Source organism: Trichechus manatus, unplaced genomic scaffold (assembly GCF_000243295.1).
Source record: "Trichechus manatus latirostris isolate Lorelei unplaced genomic scaffold, TriManLat1.0 scaffold00082, whole genome shotgun sequence".
In the NCBI taxonomy this organism is placed as follows: domain Eukaryota; kingdom Metazoa; phylum Chordata; class Mammalia; order Sirenia; family Trichechidae; genus Trichechus; species Trichechus manatus.
In genome coordinates this window covers 5068602-5096396 of record NW_004444018.1, presented here as the reverse complement: position 1 = coordinate 5096396, position 27795 = coordinate 5068602, and the positions used below count along the sequence as shown (strand labels likewise).

The 27795-nt window shown below is 39.7% G+C and overlaps 1 protein-coding gene across 5 annotated transcripts in view; it reads right to left on the bottom strand.

Annotated features, from left to right (window-relative positions):
• The window catches only part of NTRK2 (neurotrophic receptor tyrosine kinase 2), a 437432-nt gene that overhangs the window by 322669 nt on the left and 86968 nt on the right, over window positions 1–27795 (bottom strand). The gene's annotated exons all lie outside the window — the stretch shown is intronic.

Below are 27795 nucleotides of genomic sequence, written 5' to 3'. Positions count from 1 at the left end.
GAGGTAGTGAAGCATACATATTTATTCCCTGTGCTTGACACATTGTATTCCCTCAGGAAATGTTTATCAAAAAAACAAATAAATGGATGCTCTTACAAACTTCCTATTCCCCCATCACTAACCCTACTGATGACCTCACAACCCATGACAAGAGACCACCAGGGGCAGGTTCTGAGGTAAAGCAATGCATTATGGAACACCTAATATTTGCTGAGCACTACACTACTATATCAATCTTTATGTTATCCTCAGAAATCTTTTCTGAAGTTGGTGCTAGCGTGTCCGTTTTACAGTTAAAGGAAATGAGACCCAGAATGGTTGAGTAACAGAAGTAAAACACAGCAGAGCTGTAAGTCAAATCTCAGTCCATGTTCTTTCCACAGATTCTTTCATTCGATTCTTTACCATGTCATAAAAGTTTTCTCTTCCCAATCCTCCTCCATCATAATTCTCACCTCTTAAACTATGCCCCAGTGACCTCATATGGCCTCTGTCTCCCAAATTTCTCCCAGCCCGCTGGACATAACCCACATTCTTCTCTCATTCAGACTCCTTTTCCCCAGAAGCCCAAAACCAAGTGTTCCCACTGCATCTCTAGTTTCCCAGAATGTCCTCTGCCCAAGTCAAATGAGTGACTTTAAAACAATTTACAAGAATAAATAATGTATAGCAAAAAGACATGGAGCCTTCTTCTGTCCTCACAGTTCAGTTCAATTCAATAAACAGTCACTGAGAGTTAACAACTCTGTGCCTTGCACCATGCCAAGTACTGGGGAAACAGAGATAAACAGCATGGAATTGTTGACCTTGGGGAGCTTTTAGGTTAGTGAGAAGATTAACAGGTAAGCACATTCTTTCAATTTAAGGGGCTAAGCATTTTTCTGGATTACTTACAGTAATATAAATCCACTAAAAAGAGACTTTATCAATCCTGTGAGCATCAGGGAAGGCTTCTGGAGAAGGTGATACCTGAGCTTTATCTTAAAGAGATAAGTAAGAAAAACTAGGCAAAGGGATGGGGGAAGAGCACTCAAGAAAGAGAGGAACAGCTATGGCTTATAATAAGTGTTGACATCACCATACAGAAATTTTCAAGGCCCCTGGTATGGTTTTTGCACATTCTTGCTGACATTTTTACATGTGTAGTGCTTGGGTCAGTAATGAGTAATTCAAACAAGACCCAATGGAGATGCTAGATGGCAGCCCTTTTAGATGGCCATGTCGTCACTGCCATTATGTCTTCATTTCTTTTCTTTAAGGATCTCTCTGTGGAACAGACCGGTAACTCCTGTGAGACAAGTTAGAGCTTTTAGGACACTGTGCTCCATTTAGGGGCCTGAGAAAGTCTTTCTTTTTAACAGCATTTTGGTACAACACAACCACAGGACTGAGCCATAGGACTGAGGGTGAGCCCCCCAGAAGAGTCGAGAGAAACTTCCATCCCTTCTCCTAACACCCTGTCCTGTTTCCATCTTCTCAGTAATTTTGTGTTTCTATGAACTATGCAGATTCTACCATAAACTGGACAAGGCTCTCTCTGCATGTAACAAATCGATATGATTCGACTCAACTGCTTATTAGAAATTATTTCTAATCACTGACTTTCCGGGAAATGAATGCTGGTGTTTTACAATGTATTTTGTTATCTACTGACAAGGAGACAATCTCCTCCAATTTTAGTAACTCATGGACTTTGATGATGGAATGCCTTTTTGATAGCACCTAGAAACAGACATTTTAACTCCCTAAGAAAGAAAGAGTTTCAGCAGAGCAACAGTGGAATGAGCTAAAGCTTTAAAATCAGAAAGACCTGGATTTGAGTTGTGGTTCTACCACTTACTTACTAACTCTAATGACTTGGGCACATTAATAAATTTCTCTGGACTCCAACTAACTTATCCTTAAAATGAAGTATTGTTATGAAAATTAGAGAAAAAGTAGCAACGGCCTGGCACACGGTGAACCCTCGATAAATGGTAACTATAGCTTATACCTCGGTTAATGTTTTTTTAACTTCTGAGATCACCCACTTGCACATATGTTGCCCAAATTAGCAAACAGGAGATAAAAATAGTCTTAAAGATACTGCTAAAAAGCATCAAGTGACATTTAATATCTTAGAGCTCCTACAGAAAATGTTCATCTTCTTAGGTCAGTTCCTTAGAAGTAGACCCACAGAGGTGTGTAAACAGCAAAGGGTTGATTAAGGAAGAACTCCTGGTAAGGAATGGGAGGCGCAGGAGAGGGAAGAGGAAGAAGCCAAGCCAAGCTGCAATTTCAGTCTCAGCCTGATCCTGCAGGGAGCTCTGGAGTGTAAGTCGTACCACAGGTCCCACAGGGGTCTTGTGAATTACACCAGAGTTTTCCCAGCCTCAGGGGAAGGGAGTGGGCTCTAATACTCCTGTACCAGTCAGTCTTGCTGAAGGGGCTGGGGAAGGTGGTGAAGAGTGGTTATCTTCCAACTACTTAGAGCTGTGTGAGTGTGAGTGAGTGTGTCTGTGTGTGTGTGTGTGTGTGTGTGTGTGTGTGTGTGTGTGTGGTTTTAAGGGTGAGGAGCTCCAGTAACTCAAGACTAGCCCTCCGGAGCAAGCTCCCAGTGTTAGATCTTAGGAGCTAGAGGTGAGCACACAGAACCAATAGAGGGTCCTGGAGAGTAGCCAGCTGGAACATTGACAACATCTACTACATTAATCAAGAAAATTTCATGGAAACAAATCTGTGTAGACTCTTCTTTCAGATCACGAGAGTTTGTTCATCACCAAATACTTTAACTGTAATAAATTAATTCCTTTTTCTTCGTAATTTCTAAAGAACTAAGTTTGGAGTAAATATTTCCTAGGAGTATAAAATTCAGTTTTGAAAGCTTTCCCTCAGGCACCAAAAAATGAGCTCCTTCACCTATTATTATGGTGGTGGTTTTCTGCTGAAGAAAGTTGTGCCAGTCACTAACGGGGGACACAGACCCTGCTCAGATAAGTACAACTGGGAAAGAGCCACAGCCAACTTCTCAAATACCAAGAGAAAAACTGGCAGTAACAAATCCTTAGTTCTTTCACATATGCATATTCATTTAACCACGCATATCACTCAGAGTTTCTGGGATGCTATTTAAATCGAGTTGTAAAATCTATGCATCTGGTTAACACAGTTCTATAGTACAGAGGTTCAAGACTCCGCTTTATTCCAATAAATTCTCATAATTTAAAAATATAATTGTATAGCTCTATGCACGTATCTGTAGAAAGGGGAATATTGACTTTAAGATTTCAGGTAATAGGTCCTTGATGGAGAGAGCCAACTGGGTAGGTAGACTGGGTGGCAAGGTCACTTGAGGATTAACTAAAATACTATTATAAATGACTACAGAAACATCCAATAACAAAATAATTTTTGATTAACACATGCAACTGATGTGTTAGGGTCATAAATGGTTCCACACACACCCCTTTTTAATATTTCCAATAATGCTTATAATTTGGACAATGAATAACCTTGTTAAGGCAATTATGACAGGACATCTGGAAGACCAGAGCTGGAAGAAGAGAGTACATCCAGGAAAAGCTGTATAACTAGGTAGAGCAAAAAAAAAGTCATGAAAAATTTCTGAAAGGCCCAACAGAGACATAAAACTCGTGATTGATGGGCCCCTCAAGATTTTGCACCTAGGTATGAGTTCCAATTTTTGATGAATAAATAATGAACAACCACAATGGCTACCACCAAGGAGCAGGGGCTGTTTTCATTTTCAGAAACTCTCAGAAGACCGCAGGAGCTCAGGAGATGAATGGAAAATAGGATATGGGCGTGGGCATGGGAGGGTGGATTTAGTCTAAGAATGACTATCTTCCTCAAACAAAATGCTCAACAATTACTACAGTTACAAAATGTCTGCAGTAAATTATTATTTCAAGGTGGAACATTTGTTAAACTCAGTGCTAAGAAGGATAGGATGAAGTTACTCATACTTGGCATACCCTACTCTTGCTTTTTTGAATTCTGAGAACTCAGAGTCTAATTATGATTTTTCTCTGATTTCCCAAACCTTGTTCTGGAATTGAAAACTTTGGAAATTAATAACAATTTGATATGTTGTATAAGATGCTAAATAAAGGGAGAATGGAGAAGTCATATCAAAAATAATTTGTTAATTTTCAACAATCCATGCCAGTTAGTGAGATTATCCAAAATTGGCCGTTGTTTTCCATTTTTAGATTTCTTTATGCAGGTCTGGACACAGCAGATCTTTTCAAATACGCTTTTTCTCCCCCCGCTGGTAATATCTGAGTTTGTTCACATTTGTGAGAAAACAGACTAGAATAAATATGTATTACTGGGCAGTTTACAAAGAGGAAGATTTAGATGACAGTAATGAAGACTTGGGAAGAGCCCAATACTCAGGTCTTATGGGGGATGGATGCAAAGAATTCAACTCCACCCCACCCAGGGCCAGAGGAGAGAAGGAAGTAGTGTGGGAAAGAGAGGGGAAGAGGACAGAAGCCTCCTAAAGGTGACGGACGATCAGATACTTTGTGAAACAGAACATAAGAAGGTGGGTGAAGGATGGGGATAGAAATAAGGAGAGCTGGTCATAGGTTAATTAAATCCCTTCCCTCCCCTCCCCTCCTTCAAAGGTGATTCAAGAAAGAAGACTAATCCAGACCACAAGATGGCAAAATGCTATTAGTAATCTGTTGGGAGGATAATAAGCAGGGAAATCTAAATGTGTTCCCTTCCTCTCTGGAAACGAAGGGCCTTGAAAATCTCCCAGCCTGACCTTAAGTCTCAGCCTTGTCTTTCAAGCCAAAAGGAACACCATGCAAAGAACAGGGCCTCTATTTAATGTTTAATCATCATGATGAAGAAAAGCAGCATTCCCGCCATGTTTTGCTTACTCTAAAAGATACATCCTTTAAATCTTCAAACAGTGGCAGTTTTCTCTCAGGAGCAACTAAGATCTCAAGAAGGGAGGATTTTATTCAAATTACATGGGCCATGATATTAACTATAGGGTAATGAATGACCCAGACCTTGAAGTGAACTAGGCTGGATAAAAGGAATCAGACTGAAGACCAGAAAGGATTATCAGGAAAAGTTAAGATGCAGCTGAAAGCCTGGGTCCTACTACTCTCAGGTCTCAAGTAGCCACGGCCATGCAGTGAGTACTAAGGACAGCATTCCGTGAGTGTACAAAGCTAGGACAAGTGTGGATGACTAAAAGACTTTGAAAACCATCATTTGGTGTGTGTCTGTGTCTATGTGCACATGTGTTGTGGTGTGGTCTGTATTTTGTGTGGGGTTTGTATGTGTGTGCTCCGCGTGCTGCATGTGGTTAATGTGTATGCATGTGTTGTGTGTGGTGTGCATGCCCCTGCTGTACTGTGTATGTTGTGTGCATGGTGTGTGTGTTGGGGGGATATGGTGTGTGTGTGCACCAGAGCTTCAAAGTGGTTTATTCTGGTTCAAACCCCTGTTGAGAATTTGCCTTTCTAACAAGCTCCCTGCTGAGAATTTGCATTTCCACCCCAGATATACTGAATCAGAATCTAATTTTTAACAAGATCCCTAGGTGATTCTTATGTATAACTTCCTGGGAACTTGTTAGGCAAATTCTCAGCAGGGGTCTGAACCAGAACAACCTGGTTCTAAGAGCTGGTGTGTGTACACCTGTGTTTGTGTATGGATGGTGGGAGCAGGAGGGGCGGGGGTCTGACCATACCTGTCATACTTGTAAACCCGATGTGAAATTTTCTGCAGACGCTTGTATCATGAACTTCTCTCCCCGGCCCCCGAGAGATTTTTTCCTCCACTCATCCTTCATTATCTGAAACTAATTAATACAATATAAGTGTTGCCCACATTTGGGTCCTTTAGATGTTGTTGTTAGTTGTTAGTTGCTGTCGAGTTGATTCCAGCTCATGGTGACCCTGGGTGGCACAAATGGTTAAGCGCTCAACTACTAGCTGAAAGGTTGACAGTTCAAACCTACCCAGAAGCACCTAGGAAGACAACTGAGGATCTACTTCCAATAGGTCACAGCCTTGAAAACCCTATGGAGCAGTTCTACTCTGCACACATGGGGTTGCCATGTCCTTTACATACACTGTCCTAATATTTGCCTTATTTAAGGACCTTCTGGAAACCCTAGTGTTATAGTAGTTAAGAGCTATGGCTGCTAACCAAAAGGCCAGCAGTTCAAATCCACAAGCAACTCCTTGGAAACCCTATGGGATAATTCTACTCTGTCCTTTGGGTCGCTATGAGTTAGAATTGACTCGATGGCAACGGGTTTGTTTTGTTTTGTTTTTGTTTTTTTTTAAGGACTTTCTGTACTACTACCCCTCACTCACAGAAAAAGTCTAATAACAGCCTGCAAGTCCCCACGCTGCTAGCTGCCGCTCTGCGTCCTCTCTGATCTCCTCTCTGCCACTCTCCCCCAGCTCATGATGCTCCAGCCTCACTGGCGTCCTTGAGGCTCTCTGAATACACTGAGCATGCTCCTCCCCTCTGACCCTGTCTTGGCCATTTCCTCTACCAGAACACTTGTCCCTAAGGTATCAGCATGCTCACGCCTTCACCTTGTTCAACTCTTAGCTCAAATGTCATCTTACCAGAGAGGGCTTTCTAAGCTGTGTATATCTGGTTTCTAGGGGTGCCGTAACAAAGTACCACAAAGTGGGTGGCTTATAAGAACAGAAATTTATCGTTTCACAGTTCTGGAGGCTAGGAGTCCGAATCAGGGTATCAGCTGTGCTGATTCCCCCAGAGAGCTCTAGGAGAGAAACCGTTTATGCCTCTCTCCCTAGTGTTAGAAACCCTGCTGGTGTAGTGGTTAAGTGCTATAGCTGCTAACCAAAAGGTCGGCAGTTCGAATCCACCGGGCACTCCTTGGAATCTCTATGGAGCAGCTCTACTCTGTCCTAGAGGGTAGCTATGAGTAGGAATCAACTTGACAGCAATGGGTATTGGTTTTCCTAGCACCTGGTGGTTACCAGCAAGCCTTGGCATTCAAGCTTCGGCATTCAAGCCTTGGCATTCCTTGCCTTGTAGATGCGTGTCAGCGTGACCTTCTTTCTTCTTTCTGTCTCCGTCTGTTCTCTTCTTTAATAAAGACACCACTCAGATGGGATTAGAACCCCCCACTCCAGTTTGACTTCATATTAACTGATAACCTCCTCAAAGACCCTGTTTCCAAACAAGTTCACATTCACAGGTACTGGGGGTTGAGATTTCAAAGTATCTTTTGAGGGGATACCATTTAATCCATAACACAATTTAAAATAGCAAAATCCCTACACTCTCCCTCTTTGCCCTACTTCACTTTTATTCATAGTATTTGCCATAAACTGGAAGATTACATCTGTATTTCTTTCTCTGTTCTTTGTCTCTTTGCCTCCACTAGAGTTTAAGCTCCATGAGGCAGAGATTTTGTTCTGTTCAGTATTAAATTTCCAGTGTCCTAGGATAGTCTTACACAAATAATCTTTTTTTTACATTTAAATTGACATGAGATTATTTCTTACTATCTTTCTCCATGCTAATTTTTCTTTAACTTAGACTTATCCTAAACAAAAAGGTCTACAGGTGGTGCAAACAGTTTGTGCTCAACTACTAGCCTAAAGATTGGTGATTCAAACTCAACCAGTGGCACCGTGGAAGAAAGGATTGGTAATCTGCTTCTGTAAAGATCACAATGAAGAAAGCCCTATGGGGCGGCTCTACTCTGTAACACAGGAGATCACCGTAAGTCAGAATCAACTCGCTGGTAACAGGTTATCCTAAACAATAGTATCATTAAACCATGAGAATGATGTGCCAGGTATATTTTTTCCAATAAACATTTAAATAAATGTACAATGATTAAAATTAAAAATGTAGTCCTTGGGTACCTCTTAAAACCATCCTGTGTACCACTCATAATATGTGTTCCTGGCTGTGAGAAACAATATCATCCAATGACAATAAAACTAGGGACATGCTATACAACTAAAGCAGTGTATTTGGCATGAAATAAGGTTTACTATAGGATTTTCTTATAATATCTCTTAGTCTTGCAACATAAAACATTTACAGCTAGAATCATGAGGCCTGGATTGTGGCTCTAGATCTGCCACAAACCAGCTATATAACCTTAGGCAAGTCACTTAAGCTCTCTTGGCCCCAATGTCCTCATCTATGTAATAAAGGGATTTAGATAACTCCATAGCTTGCTGCCAGCTCTCACTGTCTTTGATTCTACCAACAACCACAAAAATGAAGCAGGAAATCCTGAAAGCAGTTAGGTTTATTATACTCTTACAATTAAATATTATTTTTTATATTGTAACAGTTCTTTTCTATAACCCCATGATCTTCCCAATGCAGGCAGTTGGACATCAGGCATCCATCGCCTCAAGAAATGGTTATCAAGGTAGAACTAGAATAAAAGAGCTGAAATCTCTGGCCAAGGTTGGAATGAAGAAGGTCACTATGTAGAAGGCATGGCTGAATTAGAAAAAACACCATTCTGCATCTCTTGGAAATTAAGTAACTGCTTCAGAAAATGACCAGAATTGGATACAAAAATCATTAGGTTTAAGTTTTTGGGAAAATAATATTTCCTGAATGCCAAAGTATCACCCGAGAAATTGCCTACCAATTGCAAAGGGAAAAGCTTACATCTACAGAGAAAAGATCTGGTGGTCACCATCTTTAAGAAGAGTTTCAACTTGGCGTCACAAACAGTGCAACAACTTGACATCATGTGCTTCCAGACTGATACAACATAAATGCAGAAAATCTCAGAGCATCTCAGAAGATGCTTTTCTTCCCAAAAACATTTCACCTGAATCTAATCAAGCCTTTGGAACTAAGTTTCAGTTTACAAGAAATACAGAGGACGAAGAGACAAAAGTACATAAGGAAACAATCAGACAGAGTCAGAATGAGGGACCTTCTACAGGACAAGTGCCTGGTCTCTTCCAAACATCAATGTCATGAAAAAAATAAATATATAAGTGGCGCTAGCATTCTAGATTAAAAGAGATTTAAAAAAAACACACACAACAAAATGCAACTCATGAACCTTGAGTTAATCCTGGTTTGAAATAAAAATAGCTATGAAAAATATTTTTTCAATAAATGGGGAAATCTGAAGATGGACTACATAATATCTGTTATTAGAGGGCCATTTTCATTTTCCTGGGTGCAATGATAATGACACTGTGGTTGTGCTTTTAGGAGACATTGTGTCCTTATTTTTAGGAAAAAAGATGCTGGAGAATTTAGGAATGAAATGACATGTGGGCAACTTATTTTCAAATAGCAAAATGTTAACAGCTGTTGAATCTAGGTGTTGAATATACAATGTTTGTTGTAATATTCTTTCAACTTTTCCTTGTGTTAAAAATATCAGCAGATAGTGGTGATGGTTGCACGATGTGATGAACATAATTAATGTCACTGAACTGTACATGTAGGAATGTTGAGATGGCAAATACTTTGTTATATAAATATACATACTTTCACAGTGTAAAAAAGTTGGAGAAAACAAGATCCACATGTATGACAAAAATTATTTGGAAGCAGATGAGATCAGGCAAAACTACTTTTTCATATTCTTTCTGTCCCTGTGGGCAACGGGAGAGAATCAGAGAGGGGGACAAAAAGGTTAGATGCAGGCAGGAAGAGCCCTATTACCAGTTCCCTGATCAAGTATGGGGGCTGAGGAACCATAGACTCTCTGGTCAGGTTTGAAATCCAAAAGAATAAGAATCCTGAGTGCACCTTTCTGGGAGGGCCTGGAAAGGTGACCAAGAAGTCAGAGCAATCTCAAGCCTTCAGTGACGTGAGTGATAAAATAGGGACAGCTTCATTGTGTGTGAGCTAGGGCCAGTCTCATAGCATTTTGTGTGTCCCTAAACCTTCAAGGACACCCTTGCAGACATGCATGTGAAAGTAGCTGAACTTGGTTTGAAACTCAAGTGATCAAGCACAAGTGGGAAGATGGACAACTCAGTAGATACTAGCATGGAGAAATGACCACCAGTGGCCACAGATCTGTCTCCTCCCTCTGCAGTGGCACTTCATAACCTCTGACACACAAACTCCATCACCACCTAGAAACTGAAATGCAACCTGAGGAAATGGAGAGACAAGTGGGCAACCTAGAAGTGATGAGACAATGTTGAATTTTCTTGATTATCCAGTTGTTTGAGATTACCCAGAGTGGTTAAGAGATTAGATTTCTGCTACCCAGTGGAAAAAAAAGCTTAAACTAGATATTTTACTGGTGGTGCAGTAGTTACAGTGCTCAGCTGCTAACCAAAAGGTCATTGGTTTGAACCCACCAGACACTCCGTGGGAGAAAGATGTGGCAGTCTGCTTCCGTAAAGATTACAGTCTTGGAAACCCTATGGGGCAGTTCTATGCTGTCCTATAGGGTCGCTATAAGTCGGAATCAACTCAATGGCAGTGGATTTTTTTTGCTATTATTGAAAAATAAAATCATATATTTCACAATCTGTGCCTCAGATAAGTGTGCGTTCCATGCTCAATCCAATCCTAGATCTTTTTGCTATTCCTCACCCATTGCCAAGGAATCACAGGAGAATTAATATCTGATGTGAGGAGTAAATAATTTTGGGACATGCATATAAATATATATCTAAAACCACCTTGCAATTGTCTGCACTCACAGAGGAAAAAACACATGTAGATAATATAGAAATTATTTCTTCTGGATTATGGAATGTGTGGCATTTCGATATGGATAAATCTAATGTTGCAAGGATTTACTTCAAACAAAATAACAAAGCAATGCAGTGAAGTCTGACTCAAAAAAACTGGGAAACAGCCCAGCTGTTGAACTGCTTGCTCCCTAAAACTCACACCATTCCAGGAAGGGATAGCTCCAGTGGAGCTGCCTCTCTCTGCTCTCAAGCTCAGATTTCAAAGGTGTCCCTGAAGGATGGATGCCATGTGCAAATTAATAGTAGACAGAGTCATTGGGGATGTCCACTAAATAAAAAATGGCTTCTGTTTATAACTTAGAGACAATACTTTCTTGAGATGAACACAGTTTGAAAATGCTTCTAGGGGTAGTTAGTGTTGACCCTACAGACATAGTATTTCATATGTTAATATAAAAAAAAAAAAGGAGGAAAGAAAGAAAAGAAAAAAGGAAGGAAGAAAATAAAAATTTCTCATTGCTTCTTAACATGAAGATTCAATGATACATTTTAGACATTTCCATATAGAGGCCATGTTGGTCACTTCATGAAATTTAACAACCCCTATTCCCCTCCAAACAGAAATCAACCAGAGGTTAATAGTAAGGAGATGGTGGTTCCTCCATGGAGAAAAAAAGACTGTATCATTACACCTAAAAATAACACAGGAAAACACTAGAAGTATGTGGCAGACTTTTTTTTAGTGAGTGTGCAATTGTATAAAATGGTTTTTTAACAGAATGGTAGAAGTTAAAGCTGAAGGGGACCCTCGAATGATCTTGTTGATCCTATTCTCTTCTTTCTGGTCATTAAAAAAATTTCTTTTTACAGATGACCCAGGAAATAAGAGTGAGAAAGGCTCAGCTGGATGGTTGACTCTACTCAAGTCTTGCCAGAACTAAAATGTTGAAAACTACAAGTGTAAACAGAAACACCACCTCATTCCTAACATTGTCCCCTACCACACCACTCTGACCCCCTGAACTCAAATCCCCTTCCTTCCTTACACAGCTACTGTTAGAGGCTGAGACATCTCCTCTGCCTTCAACTCAGGAATATTAAGTTCTTACTAAAGACTTAAACTACCACCCGTCTGTCAGTTTGTCCTACTGTAGTGGCTTGCATGCTTCTATGATGCTGGAAGCTATGCCACCGGTATTTCAAAATACCAGCAGGGTGACCCATGGTACTCAGGGTTCAGCAGAGCTTCCAGCTTAAGACGGACTAGGAAGAAAGGCCTGGTAATGTACTTTTGAAAATTAGTCAATGAAAACCTTATGGATCACAACAGAATACTGTCCTATATTGTGCTAGAAGATAAGTCCCCTGGGTGGGAAGGCACTACACAATATCCGTAACAGTGAACTCAAACATACCAACGATCATGAAGATGGTGCAGGACCAGCAACATTTCTTCCTGTTATACATAAGGTCGCCATGTGTCGGAGCTGACATGAGGGCAGCTAACAACAACAAAGACTTGAAGGATTAGAATGGAGGTCAGAATCTATCTCTTGCTCTTTTTCTCTCTCTCCCTCTCCCTCTTCCTGCCACTACAACTCCCAGAAGATCACAGAAGAAGCCACTGTGTTTCCACTTTTGCTGATGTCTTGACAAAAATAATGTCACAATCCCCTGTTTAAGTCTTGGCTCTGGTCACGGAAATGCAGGGCCTTGGTCTATGGTTATAATAATATGGGTGACAATCTATTGCATAAGGAAGAGTATAATTGCCCCAGAATCCCCTTTTTCCTCTCAAGCAGGCTATAAAGACATGAAAAATTAAAGCTCATTTTTGTATAAAATAAATCATTTTAGTAGTTGCCATACCCTCCAAGCAAAAGGGAAACACATTAGACCAGGAGGCTTCATGAGCTCATGTTCCTAGATCTAAGTTAATGATCATGGCGGGGGTGGGGGAGGGCTTTCCCCCAGCCCTGCCCTTTCTGCCCTTTTCCTTCAGTAAATGCTCCTCCCAAAAGAACCTGGTAAAACCCACAGGACAAATCAATAAATAAACAGGTTTCTTAGAAACCCCAACTCAATTTAAACAGGCAAATTACTTAAAGGACAATAAAATTAAGAACTGACAATAATTCATACATAGAATCTTTCACTTTATTGGCTGAAGGGCTTAAAATAAACATACACTTCAGCAATTTTATATTCATATTACGTGCCCATAAAGTAGAGACACACTGTAAATTGCTTTTTTTCTCTCGAAACTCAACTAATAAACCTTGAAGCACTAATATACACTGTATACAGTTGTGACATTTTTCTGCAATTCAGATTCAGTCTTTTCCTCAATGATGTGTTGTAATTGTTGTTGTTAGTTGCCATTGAGTCAACGCTGACTCAACATGTAGAACAGAACAAAACATCGCCAGGTTCTGCACCATCTTCATAATCATTCGTATGCTCAAGTCCATTGTTGTGGCCACTATGTATTTTGAGTGCCTTGGAATCTAGGAGGCTTATTTTCCAGCACTATATCAGACAATATTCAAGCCTTCTCCCTAGTCTGTCTTAGTCTAGAGGCTCTGCTGAAACCTGTCCTCCATGGGTGACCCTACTGGTATTAGAAATATCAGTAGCATAACTTCCAGCATCATAGCAACACGCAAGCCATCACAGTACGACAGACAGGTGGTAGAATGAAACATTACTATAAAATAAATCTGAAAAAGAACTGTCTCTTATAGGCACTAAACACTTAATTTTTATAATTATGAGTGATAAGTATTCATCCTTCTTCTTACAAAAGAGGAATCTAAGATTTAGAGAGCTGAAAAGATTTGTCCCAAATTATGGATAGCACCTCAACATAAAACAAATAAAAATCCTCAAAACTGGATTAATAAGCAACATCATGATAAATGGAGAAAAGATTAAAGTTGGCAAGGATTTCATTTTACTTGGATCCACAATCAATAGTTAACAGTCAGCAGCAATCAAGAAAACAAATGACATATTGCATTGGGCAAATCTGTTGCAAAAGGTTTCTTTAAAGTGTTAAAAAGCAAAGATTTCACTTCGAGGACTAAGGTGCCTCTAACCCAAACCACAATATTTTCAATTGCCTCATAAGCATGCAAAAGCTGGGCAATGAATAAGGAAAACCAAAGAAGAATTGATGCCTTTGAATTATGGTTTGATGAAGAATACTGAATATACCATGGACTGCCAGAAGAATGAACAAATCTGTCTTGGAAAAAGTACAGCCAGGATGCTTGTTAGAAGCAAAAATGGTGAGACTTCGTCTCACTTACTTTGGACATGTTATTAGGAGGGACCAGTCCCTGAAGAAAGACATCATGCTTGGTAAAGAGAAGACCCTCTATGAGATCGATTGACACAGTGGCTGCAACAATGGGCTCAAACATAGCAACAATTGTGAGGATGGTGCCAGACGAGGCAGCGTTTCATTTTGTTGTACATAGGGTCACTACGAGTTAGAACTGACTCAGTGGCACCTCAAAACAACCACAATCATTAGCAGGTGGAAAATCTGGGATTTGAACCCAAGCTTACCTGATTCACAGTCTCCAATATTATATTCCTATATGTTCCCAGGGATGAAGACTTAAAAGAGTTAACAGCTTACAAACATGAAGAGTGTGCATTATTCAAACAGGCTGCATTCTAAAGTGCCACATGACGATTTTGCAGATTTAGGGCTAAATTTATTTCCACAGTCATTCAGTATTTCTTGCCCAAAATAAAGTAAGATAAAATCAAAGCATATGTTAAAATGTATGCCAAGTTATTATCTGTCTTCTTCATAAATTCTGAGAAGCTTGTTCACCAAACTCAGACATCAGGAATGAAGAGGAAGACAACTGAGAGAGAGGACAGAACATAAAATCAGAAAGCACAGAGATCTAGAAAGACAAAATGGCAGGAAAAAAATGAAAGGTAAGAGAGGAATATAGGGAGAAAGAAGAAGAAGAGAGTAGAGTTTTACATTTTGAAATCCCTTATTAAAGTATGTCATGATATGTGTGAGGAGGTCAAAATGAATTAATTCATCACAGGGTTTGTTGTTGTTAGTTGCCATAGAGTCCATTCCAACTCATGGTGACCCCACGTGTGTAGAGTAGAACCGCTCCATAGTGTTTTCAGGCCTTTGACCTTTTGGAAGCAGCTCACCAGGCCTGCCTGTCTTCCAAGGCACCTGTGGGTGGGTTCAAACCATCAACCTTTCAGCTAGCAGTTGAACACATAACGTTTTTGCCACTCCGGCAACCCACCACAGGGTTACTCTTTCAAGATCCGTGGAACACACGGTAACTCACCAACTTTTTATGCCTCTGGAGTTCTTTGGAAAGTGGGTAGCCTGATTTTAACACATTTAGCTTCAAGGTGGGAGCCTTTTGAAATGCATGAAACTCACAAATCCTGAGTGGGAGCCTCATTTTTGTGTAGACTGATCATTGTCTTAGGTGATGCATCCTGGATGTGTGAATTTTCTAAACTTTTGACAGGTTTGCCTTTATTTCTGTGGGATAAGCCTCCTCACTATTTCCCAGTTACTATGTTCTTGTGAGAATGTACTTATCATGAGAATAAGCTATCGCCCATTTTCATTCAGTCACAGTGGCCATTTTCTCCTTGATTCCATTCATTGTTTTCAGGTGCTACTGGCTCCCTTCTTTTCTAGCTTCTGAACAGTAAATAATGCCTTTTCAATAGAGAAAAATGCATTGCAGGGGTACTTTTCAAGAGACTGGAACTCCTATAAGTTATTCTTACCCTGTATTCACAATCTTAGGGCCCAGTCTTTGCTTCCACATGTTGCAGGTGGTATGCACCACTGTGAGAAGTTCTGCAATATTCCAGGGCAGCTGTTTCTGATTCTTAGCTGTTAATACTGCTTTTGCTATGAAAAATACACAGCAGTGGTAACTTTCCTGAGATTCAAATTCCTTTAGTTTTATTTATTTGGCCTGTAAGTACTGCTTTTGCAGTAATGAAGAATGCATTGTACTGGTAATTTTCCTGAGATAAAAAATCCTTGGTTTTATTTATTTGGGCTGTAAGTAGTACTGCTTTTGCAGTAAAAAAAGAATGTATTGTGCCATGTTTTGAAAAATTTTGTGAAAAATAATAAGAGGGCTAAGAAGAAGGAGACTCGAATAAAATGTATGTGCAGTCATTGCCAGGTGCCTTCATGTTTTACCTTATGTTTTATAAAATTTCAAAAATGAAATAAAATTAAAAAAATAATTTTATCACTGACTCATATCAGAAAGATTTATGTCATCTATGGTCCTCTGGGACATATGTGATCCCAGATTATGGATATCAAAATCCATGACTCAGAGGTTGAGGAGGCGGGGCCAAGATGGTGGAGTAGTCAGATGCTTCTCGTGGTGCCTCTTACAACAAAGACCCAAAAAAACAAGTGAATCGATTATATATGACAATTAGGAGCCCTGAACATCAAAGGCAAAGCTGAGGAATCGAACTGAGTGGCAGGAGGAACGAGAGATGGTTCGGAAGCAGCAAGGAGTGCCAGGTCTGACCCAGTGGGAACAGGCACCCTGCAGGCCAGATCAGCTCCCACGCACGATGAGGCAAGCAGTGACACTCGGGACACGTTTCCACATCAGGAGAGAATGAGAGGCAGAGAGTCTACTCAAGCATCCAGAACAGGTGAAAAGCAGTGCTCAATAGGCAAAAGGTCAGTACGTGCGTCTAACCTACTACGTGGATCAAAAAACACTCCCTTTGGGAAAAACCTCTCTCCCATTTACCTGCCCCTCCCTGCTCTGCACTAGGTCCTGGCCAGCTTCAGCAATTGCTGAGTCCCCTGGGCCAGAAGTAGGACCAATCACACACCCTGAGACATTGTCCCAGCCTTGGAGAGGGAACAAATTAATAAGCGGGAAAAAATAATCTGCCAGCTCCCCTAAGCCGGGAACTCAGAGTAGGCACAGCTCCTTTGCCTAGGGACAGACATAAGGGGTCCTCGGATTTTGAATGCCTTTCATCCCTGCATAGATCTGTGTGGGCACATTTCAACAGGTAGGCCCTCATTAGCATAGTACAATAGGTTATATATACCTGAAGCCTAACTTTAACTGTATGAGCTATATGGTGGAGTGGCAAGTTCATGACATTTGACACCACTCTGCCCATTAAGCAGGTTCCTCACCTACCCACATCAGGGGCCTGAGGACTGGTGGCTCCACCCATGCCACCTAGCCACCTGCGACAGGGGTCCAAGAATAAGTGGTGCCTCCAAGTCCTTACAGGCAACAGCATTGGAAGTCCATAGTCCAGCTGCAAAACCCACCCACCTACGTGCTCTAGGGAACAGGGACACACTTTCCTCTCAGGCACTCAGGGGCAGCCATCAGCCCCCTGCCTTGCTCAGCACATGACCCCCTACTGCAGCCAGATACCCGTGCCTACTCCAATCACCCTTGCCCATCTAGGACTGTAGGTGAGAGCCTGCACCACACACTTAGTGACCACTACCTGGACACCTGAGCTGAATCCATACAAGAAAAGTAAACGTACTCCTGGGCTTACATACCTAGTAACAGATCTAACCACCTGGTGACAGGATGTTAGAGCTTCACAGGTGCAAATAATCAAACTAGCTCACAAGAGCAGCCTATTTGGGCATACCAGAACAAAACAAGAAGCTAGGACACAGTAAGCAAACATATAATAAATAAATATAATTTACTGATGGCTCGGAGATAACAGTCAATATCAAATCACATAAACAGGAAGACCATGATGGCTTCAGCAAACTCCCAAAACAAAGAATCAATAAATTTTCCAGAGGAACAGAACTTCTTGGAATTATTGGAGGTAGAATACAAAAGATTAATATACAGAAATCTTCAAGACATCAGGAAGGAGATCAAGCAAAATGCAGAGCAAGCCAAAAAACACACAGAGAAAGCAAGAGAGGAACTTAAGAAGATTATAGAAGAGCACAATGACAAATTTACCAGGCTGAAAGAACCCATAGAGAAACAGCAAACAGAAATCCAGAAGACTAACAATAAAATTTCAGAATTAGACAACTCAGTAGAAAGTCACAGGAGCAGAATTGAGGCAATGAAAGTCAGAAGTAGTGAGACTGAAGATAAAGCACTTGACACCAAATTATTTGAGGAAAAATCAGATAAAAGAATTTTAAAAAATGAAGAAATCCTAAGAATTATGTGGGACACTATCAAGAGGAATAACCTACGAGTAATTGGAGTACCAGAATGGGGAGGGGGGATAACAGAAAATACAGAGAAAATTGTTGAAGAGTTGTTGGCAGAAAACTTCCCTGATATCATGAAAGATGACAAGATATCTATCCAAGATGCTCATTGAACCCCACATAAGGTAGATCCCAAAATAAAGTCACCAAGACATATTATAATCAAACTTGCCAAAACCAAAGATAGAGAATTTTAAGAGCTTCTAGGGATAAACAAAAAGTCATCTACAAAGGAGAGTCAATAAGAATAAGCTTGGACTACTCAGCAGAAACCTTGCAGGCAAGGAGGCAATGGGATGACATATAGAAAGCCTTGAAGGAAAAAAATTGCCAGCCAAGAATTATATATCCAGCAAAACTGTCTCTCAAATATGATGGCAAAATCAGGGCATGTCCAGATAAACAGAAGTTTAGGGACTTTGCAAAAACCAAACCAAATTACAAGAAATACTAAAGGGAGTCCTCTGGTTAGAAAATCAGTAACATCAGGTAACAACCCAAGACTACAATACAGGACAGAGCAACGAGATATCAACTCAGATAGGCAAGTCACAAAAGCAAATCAAAGCTAAAACACTGAAAATAGGGAAACCGATGTCAATATGAAAAATATGACAACATTAAAACAAAAAAGAGGGACAAAAAATGTCATAGATCTTTCATATGGAGAGGAAGTCAAGGTGCTATGTAGAAATAAAAGATTGGTTTAAACTTATAAAAACAGGGTAAGTATTAAGGTAACCACAAAGGAAACTAACAATCCTACACATTAAAACAAAAAACAAGAAAAACATAAAGACTCAGCAAATACAAAATCAGCAACAGTGAAAAAGATTAAAAGAAAAATGATTCTGCACAGAAAAATTAAGTGGAACAAAGAAACTGTCAAAACACACACACACAAAAAGACACCAAAATGACAACGCTAAACTCATACCCATCAATAATTACACTGAATGTAAATGGACTAAAGGCACCAATAAAATCCATAATTCATAATAAAAATTCTGAACTGGTCCTTTAATCAGCATGCCCTCATTAGTGAAAACAGATAGTATCATTAAAAAATTTAGAGGAGAAAATAATTGGGTCTTGAAAAGGTTTAAGGACAGCAAAGAAGAGGTAACAATTTTTCGTGACTTTTGGGTAAGTACGAAATCTAATTTCTTAAAGGAGCTTTTTATCCTTCAGTAAACTAGAGTAGAAAGCCCCTCAATAATACTGCATACACCTTCATGTTAGACACAAAGAGCTCTCCCCTCAATCATAATGGGCTTGTGGGAACGCCTCGGGGTAGTTGATGAAAAGTTAGAGTTAAGTGCTCTGACAAGGCTAACGGAAGAAAAGCTGATTCCTCTCTTTCCTGTCTTGCCTAATCTAGTGAATTCTTAAAAGTTCTACACATTTTCAATATGTTGCAAATAAAAAAGCATGTTCCGCTCGCATGCGTACATAACCCAAATGTTGGCACTAAAAAAAGTGAGAGGCTTTGGAAAGGAGATTTTCACCTCATAAACATAAGGGAAAAGTTTTTTATAACTTCTCCAAGTGACAGGAGAGAAACACTGGGATTAATTTTTGTCTTGAGATATACACATTTTTCAATTGGTTAAATGACTCAATGAATGAACTAAATGTCTATTTCAATTGAATGTCTTCTCTGAAATTTTGGAGAACTTGACTGGCATAGACAAATTTTGTGCTAAGATACATTTTGAACTCAATTTGAAGTTGGCAGAGGGCAGTAAAAAAGAAGGTTTCTATGAAAATTCCATTTCTCTGATGGTATCTGGTGAGGTTTACATTCCCCTATGAGAAGAGAGAGCCAAAGATACCCACTACTCACTTTACAGAAAAGAATTAATCACTAGAATTTCTTCAAACTTCTTTTTTATGAGTGCCTATCTGATTCTAGAATGTTAAAATAATAATACTGGTCTCTCTTTCTCTGAAAATGTCATACTAAAATTCACTGAAATATCTTTATTCTATATATCTTTGAAAAAGAAAGGACAACTTCACATCAATTTTTTTTTCTAAGAAAAGAATAGTAAAAGGATTAAAGAGCTAAGATTCTTTTTAAATCATAGAGTTCAATTAGGAGAAGAAAATACTTAAAAGTATGTTTACCATCTTATGGTGGGAAAGGTCTTCTTAAGTAAGACACAAAACTTGGGGAAAAAATGGACAGATTTGCTTATATAAAAAGGTGAATCTTCTGTCTGCCAAAAACACCATAACAAAAATCAAAAGACTAGAACAAAATGTAAACAACACATATAACCAATAAAAGGTTAATATATATAATTTATAAAGTAAGTCTATAAATCAACAAGTAAAAAAAATCATTTCTTCTTCATAGAGCTATTTAAAAAAAAAAACACAAACCTGTTGCCGTTGCCATCAGGTCGATTCCAACTCATAGAGACCCTATAGGACAGAGTAGAACTGCCCCACAGAGTTTCCAAGGAGTGCCTGGTAGATTCAGACTGTCTACCTTTTAGTTAGCAGCCATAGCTCTTAACCACTATGCCACCAGGGTTTCCTTAGAAAAACTATAAATGGCCAATTACCCCATGATAAAGATGTTTAGCTTTATTAGTAATCAAATATCATTTTAATCCAAATCAGTAAAAATATAAAAGATTGATAAAATCCAGCATGAGTGAGAATATAAAAAAATGGGTACCCTCATATACTGTTGGTGGGAGTATAATTGGCAAAGCATTTATGGAGGGCAATTTGGCAGAATCTATCAAGCCTGAAAATATGCATGTTTTCTCTCAGCAATCCATTTCCAAGTATCCATCTTTATATACAAGGTATGATTCCAAAGAATTTTTTGAACACTTGGGAACAATTTAAATGCCCGTTAAAAGAAGAAGAATTCAATAAATCACAATTCATCTACAATAATAATAGTAATAATAGTTAATATTTATATACCAAAACCAAAATAAGCCTGTTACCGTCAGGTTGATTCAGACTCTTAGCAACCCTATAGGACAGAGTAGAACTGCGCACATAGGGTTTCCAAGGAGTGGCTGGTGGGTCAAACTGCTGATCTTTTGGTTAGCAGCCAAGCTCTTAACCACTGCACCACCAGAGCTCCAATATTTACAGTTACTAAATTCCAGGAACTTTTCCAAGTCCTTCACATATAAATTCAGTTTGTCTGAGTAACAACCCTACAAGGTAGGTTCTATTACTGCTCCATTAGAGATGACAATGCTGAGGCAAGAGAGAAGAAACCTGCTCCACGTCACCCAGCTTGTAAGGGGCATAGCCTGGTGCCAGACTACTCTAAAATACTACTAAACAAAATGCAGTAGAGACTGAGGTACTGAGACAGAAAGACTGACAAGGCAAATTGTTGCCTTTAAAAACATGCAGATCAAGATTGGTATTATAGACATAATTATGACCCCCAAAGAGAAATGTGGAAGTCCTAACTCCTATATCTATGGATGGAATCCTGTTTGGAAATTGGGGTTTTCAGTTGTTATGTTAATCAGGTCATACCAGTGTAGGGTGGGTCCTAAACCTAATCATTTCTGAGTTATAAAAAGAGCAGAACAGACACAAGACAAACATGGGCGGGGTGGTGAGACAGATGCCATGTGAGGAACTGTCCACAAGCCAAGGAATGCCAAGGGACATGCCAGTACCAACAAGGAAGGACCCTCCCCTAGAGCCAATGCTCTGATTTGGACCTGTAGCCTCCAAAAATGTGAGACAATACATTTGTGTTCTTTAAAGCCACCCACTGTGGTATTTTTCATTATGGCAGCACTAGGTAACTAAGACAACTGGTATTATAATTTCTTTCTGTAACCAAAAATGAAGCTATGTATTTGATTATCTACACAATAAATAAAGCTATATATTTTATTATGTACATAATAAATGCATCCCAGGTGGTATCAGGAGGTTATCTTTAGGAGTGGAAATGGTAGTGGGAACGGAGGATGCAGGGAAACTTCTGCATTTAACTCTATATATCTCTAACTTGTTTGAAATTTTGAAAACAAGAATGCATTCATGTATTACTGTTATACTTTTTAATGTTATTTTTCTTCTTTTTTTAAAAAAAAAGCATATGGAAAACAGTTTGTCCGTACAGATGTTGCTACAACTGTGTTTCTGGCTTTCGGTCACATTTTTTCCTCTTTTAAAAGTTGATCCAAATATCTGTTAAACTCAACCTCCTCAACTTTCCAAAATTATTTTCGGCTCATACAAAAGGCTTTACCCTTCAACCTCTTTAGCTTTGGCCCGACTATATTTATGACCATTTTTAAATAACCAAATTTTTGGTTGCTGTTGAAAGACACTTAGAAGGCTGTTTAAAAGAGGAGAAACAAATTGTGGGCCTCGAGTCTGCGGCAAGAAAGCCTGTATCTGCTTCTTTAGGCTATGCAGTTTTTCCATCCATCACTGACAGGCAGTATCTAAAGCTCTGATACCAGGATGAATGCAAAAAGGGCAGTTTTTGTCCATGAAGAGTAGGCCACAGAGGAGATCTGGCTCTTGGAGGCTATCAACGCTGAATGAGAGAAAAGGCTTTCTCTCCTCACTTATTCTCCAGGGATTTCTTAGGGTCACTTACATATTTTACTCTAGAAGGACAAAGAATGCCTCACTGCTTAGGGAATAAGTATCATATGTGAACTTACCTTAGGGAATGCAAGTAACATAAAGCTGATAGCAGAAACTATTTTTCACCAGCATGATGAATGCCAAGCCCCCTCTTTCCTTCTGGCTCCTTTATATTTTTTTTCCATCCCTGTACACCATAAATGCCATCAGGCAAGGCTCCCAATGTGGAGCACATTTTGAAGACTTGGCAGGCCTAGTGCCCCTAGATGCTTCCATTTCCCCTTCATATGTACTTCTCCATCTTCAATGAAGAAAGACAGCCAGCAAGCAATGTGAGAGCTAAACACAAGGCTTGGTTGCAACACAAGTGTGAGCATTCAAAAGCCTGGTTGCCTATTCCTTTGGCAATGAAGTGGTTCTGGAAAATTCTTTGAGCTCTATCGACAAAAGTCCTATTTCAGTGAAAATAAAAGTTAAAATAAATAAGAGGCAGACCTTAGAAGAAAGGGGATAAAATTATGCATTTAAGTATAGGGTTATTGATACATAGATTTGTTATACATTTTTGCATCCATATTAAGCACACATATGAATAATCCCTAAACAGCTGGCCAAGTACTAACAGAGAGGCTTTATTCAGGGCTTCTGTAATTATGCTAAATCACTGTTCAACCAAAAACCAGTAGGGAGATGTAAAGGCACAGAAATGAACAGGGAAAAATCGACTGAGATAAATTTTACCTCTTGACGTCTTTGTTGAAACAGGGCAGGTAGTCTGTTGAACATTAGCAACAAGAAGTTTAAACTATATCAATTTAAAAAAAGAAGTTGCCATCATATTGACTCTGCCTCATGGTGACCCCGAGACATGGAGACCCCATATGTGTCAGGATAGAACTGTGCTCCATAGGGTTTTCAATGGCTGATTTTTCAGAAATAGATCACCAGGTCTTTCTTCTGAGGCACTTCCGGGTGAACTTGAAGCACCAACTTTTTGGTTAGCAGTTGAGTATGTTAACTGTTTGCACCACCCAGGGACTCCAAAAAAAATGTATCAACAGCTATTTAAAAATAAATCCTAGGCTAACATCTAGGAGTACACGACCATCTGGCACTTTTGATGGCTTCAGCACTAGACAAAGACACATATTCTGAGGTCATACATGTCCTAGATGCCTGTCATGGTTTGAATTATGTCCCCAAAAAATGTGTGTATCAATCTGGCTGGGCCACGATTCTCAGAATTTTATGGTTATCCTCCATTTTGTGATTGCAATTTTATGTTAAAGAGGATTAGGGTGGGATTGTACAACACCCTTACTAAGGTCACATCCCTGATCTAATGTAAAGGGAGTTTCCCTGGGGTGTGGCCTGCACCACCTTTTATCTTACAAGAGATAAAAAGAAAGGGAAGCAAGCAGAGAAGGGAGACCTCATACCACCAAGAACGCAGTGCCGGGAGCAGAGCGCGTCCTTTGGACCCAAGGTTCCTGCGCTGAGATGCTCCCAGATTAAGGGAAGACTGATGACAAGGATCTTCCTCCAGAGCTGACAGAAGAAAAAGTCTTCCCCTAGAGCCGATACCTTGAATTCGGACTTGTAGCCTACTGGACTGTGAGAGAATAAATTTCTCTCTGTTAAAGCCATCCACTTGTGGTATTTCTGTTATGGCAGCACTAGATGACTAAGACAATGCCCTAAGACAAAACCTGGACAAAGCAATCCCCTATCTAGGGCCATTACTTATCTGAAATAACTGATAAAAAAGCAGGAGAAAGGTCCCCTTTAGAAACGTAGAAAAGTCCCAGGGTCTCTCTTTAAACATTCACGTGTTATCTGTCCTCCAAATACTGTTTTCTAATTAACAACCTAAAGAGGATGAAGTTGCAAATTCTCTCTTATCATTCACCAGTTGATTAGAATTTATTGAGTGCCAACTCTGGGCTAGACAATGGGAAAGTAAAGAGGAGCAAGTAAAAACAAATACTGTCATCCTGAAGATCGCTGTCTGCCCTACCTATTCTGGATTGCACCATCAGCATTTTGTTTACGGTGAATTGACAGAACAGAGAAAATAAACCTTTATGAAGCTAATGATCATATAGACCCATCTCCAATGACTATACCACAACTCAATGGCTGAGTTCTAAAATTAGGTTTAACTCACCAATTTGGGATTTACAGATCATCTTCCCATAGAAGCAATACACTAAATAACGTTTGCGTTCTCAAGTCAATCCATAAAGCTCAAATTGCCCTGCACTTCCCTTCAGTGAGATTTTAAGAGATTTATGGTTGGTTTGTGTTACCCTGGGTCCTTCAAATTAAAAGTATTAAACTGTAGTTTATAATCTTGAGGCTGCTACCACGATTGAAATAGCCAACACTGAAGACTGGACTGTGATGCAGTGCTGCCCCCACCTTGTCCTCAGTTGCCAGAGTAGACTCCAACTCACAGTGACCCCATGTATGTCAGAGTAGAACTATGCTCCACAGGGTTTGCAATCACTGATTTTTCACGAGTAGATCGCCAGGTCTTTCTTCCAAGGCACCTCTGGGTAGACCTAAGTCTCCAAGTTTTCAGCTAGCAGCCGAGCTGTTAACCATTTGCACCACTCAGGTACTCTGATGTGATACTGGTGCTGGGCAATAAGTTATGAGTACCTAAAGGTAGACTAGCAGCCATCTTTCAGCTTCAATCTGTCTCCAGGATACTTATGAGGGCAAAAATTACATTTGTAATGGTGCATTTGCATACCAACCACTTTTCCCTCCTATACTGTCTAAAGTTCTGTCCAAAGCTATGCAAATTTCACAGCACTGTTACTCAGAAACAACCACCAACATATTTCCTGGTTACCTCCCTAAGTATAATGGTGTTTTTACATATTCTTCCCTTTTTAAGACCTAGGGTTTTCAGCACTAATCCTAGCTCTAATAGCACTTAAAGTATATTAACTTTCATAAATTTTTTTCTAAATTTTATTTGTTTTGTTGGTGTTGAAAATATACACAGCAAAATATACATCAATTCAACAGTTTCTACATGTACAATTCAGTGACATTGATTACATTCTTCAAGTTGTGCAACCATTCTCACCCTCCTTTTCTGAGTCGTTCCTTCCTCGTTAACATAAACTCACGGCCCCTTAACGTTCCTATCTAATCTTTTGAGTTGCTGTTGTCAGTTTGATCCCATATATATATAGATCTTAAAAGAGCATAATGCTCAAGGCAGACCTTTTTTTACTAGTTAAGCCAAATTATTGTTCAGTTTTAAGATGACTTCAGGGGATATTTTTGGTTTAAGGCTTAAAGATTATCTTAGGGCAATAGTTTCAGGGTTCATTCACCTTCCATGTCTCCAGAAATTCTAGAGCCCATGAGAATCTGAAATTCTGTTCTGCATTTCCCCCCTTTTGACCAGATTCTTCTAACTTACATTAACTTTTAAACCCCACTTTTTAACCAGTTTCATTTGCACTCATTGCGGGACCTCATCTTATCTTCTAGACACCCCCAAGATTATCAACTCAGCATCTGATTTGTAAACATATAACCTCAACTCAGCCTCATTTTGCTCAAACCATGCCACAGATAGACTTGCAGCTAAAATAGAATAATTAGATATTTCAAACAAGAACATGAGTCTCTGAGACAAAATTTCTAAAAACTATTTTATTTATGTTGAGGAATAAGGGAACAAAACATACGATATCGTAGTTACAGTCTGAAGGAAGTCATTTACTGGCTCTGTTACAAGGTTAAGCAAAACCTTCTTATAATTAAGAGCACCCTTAAGCTATATAAAAAAATGTAGGTGCTTTATTGATAATCTCAAATTATACAAATAAAGTATTGTTTCAGTCTTAGTGCCAAGAGTCCCAATACGAAATATAATCATCTTTGAAACAAAATATCTACCTTCTATTTCCCCCATCGCTGCGCTACAATGAGTATGGGAACATTTACAGATAGTTCTGCCAGTCCTTTTCCTAAACAAGAGTGGGAAAGGACTCCCAAATTTTGCTCTGAGGATTCCCAAAGTTTTTGCTGAGCTTCCAGAAGGATCTGGACACATCCTCTCCTGGAAGATACCATGGGATAAAAGAGCTCAAACTAAACCCACAAGAAAGGAAAGTTATACTGTTGGGTCTGACTCTCTCTGGTAGAATCTACACCTGGGAACGTCCACTCCAAGTGCGTCCTAAGAAAAGGAAGTGCCCGACAAGGATTAGGAAAACAAAATGCCATGGGAAGTAGCTGGCTACGTAGGGGAGAAGCCTAGCCCAGAGCGGGCTGTCAGCTAAACCTCAGGGCCCAGAAAGGCCTTCCAAGCAGATGGTGTAATTCATTTGCAGTGCCGCCCCCCAATACCTCGTCACTTCAGAAAGAGACTGGTAGCCCATCCTGACCCACAGAACAGTGATTCTCAAGGAAGTCTTGGGCAATAGCAGCATCTCCTAGAAACTATTAAAAATGCAAATTCTCAGGCCCACCCCAGACCTGTTAAACCAGAAATTGTAGGGGTGGGCCCAGCAATCTGTGTTTTAACAAGCCCGTCAGGAATTTTAATGCACAGTCAAGTTTGAGAATCACTGCAGTAGGATGAATTAAACTCACTGTACTGTAGTCCCTCTTCCAAGCCTTATTGATAATCAGCTTCCTCTTCCTAAAGAGATCTCCTCCTAAAGGATAAGTAGGGCAAAGTGAGTCAAGAGGAGGTTCGAGGGTATTTTAAGCCCCAGTTGACCACTACTCCTCCCTGCTCATTTCTGGTTTAGGATCTTGGCCACAGTAGAGGAGGAAAGTAGATCTGATCTACCCCAGAGCCCAATGTATGCCAGGAAACTTACTGCTACTTAAGAACTCCCTTCCAAGTAAACAAACAACATTCATAGTAATTATAATAGACCACACAGATAAAGATAACCCACCAGACTGGCTCTCGAACACAAGTAATAAAAGACACCACTAAACCTATACCTTATTCACAGCTTTCCTTGGCTATTGAAGAGACCACACAAAATACAACAATAACATATTAGCCAATAAACAAGTTTAAACTCCAAAGAAAATGCTTCTAAGTCATTGAAGCGCTCAGCTATGTATTTTACAAGAGCATCTCTACACGCATTTTCCCCTAAAATTCATTTTTGGTCCTCTAAAAGAGATCAATTATTCTATTCTTGGACAACATAGTCCCTCATTTTTAATGCAGAACTGAGAAACTTTCCACCAAAAAAAAAAAAAAAA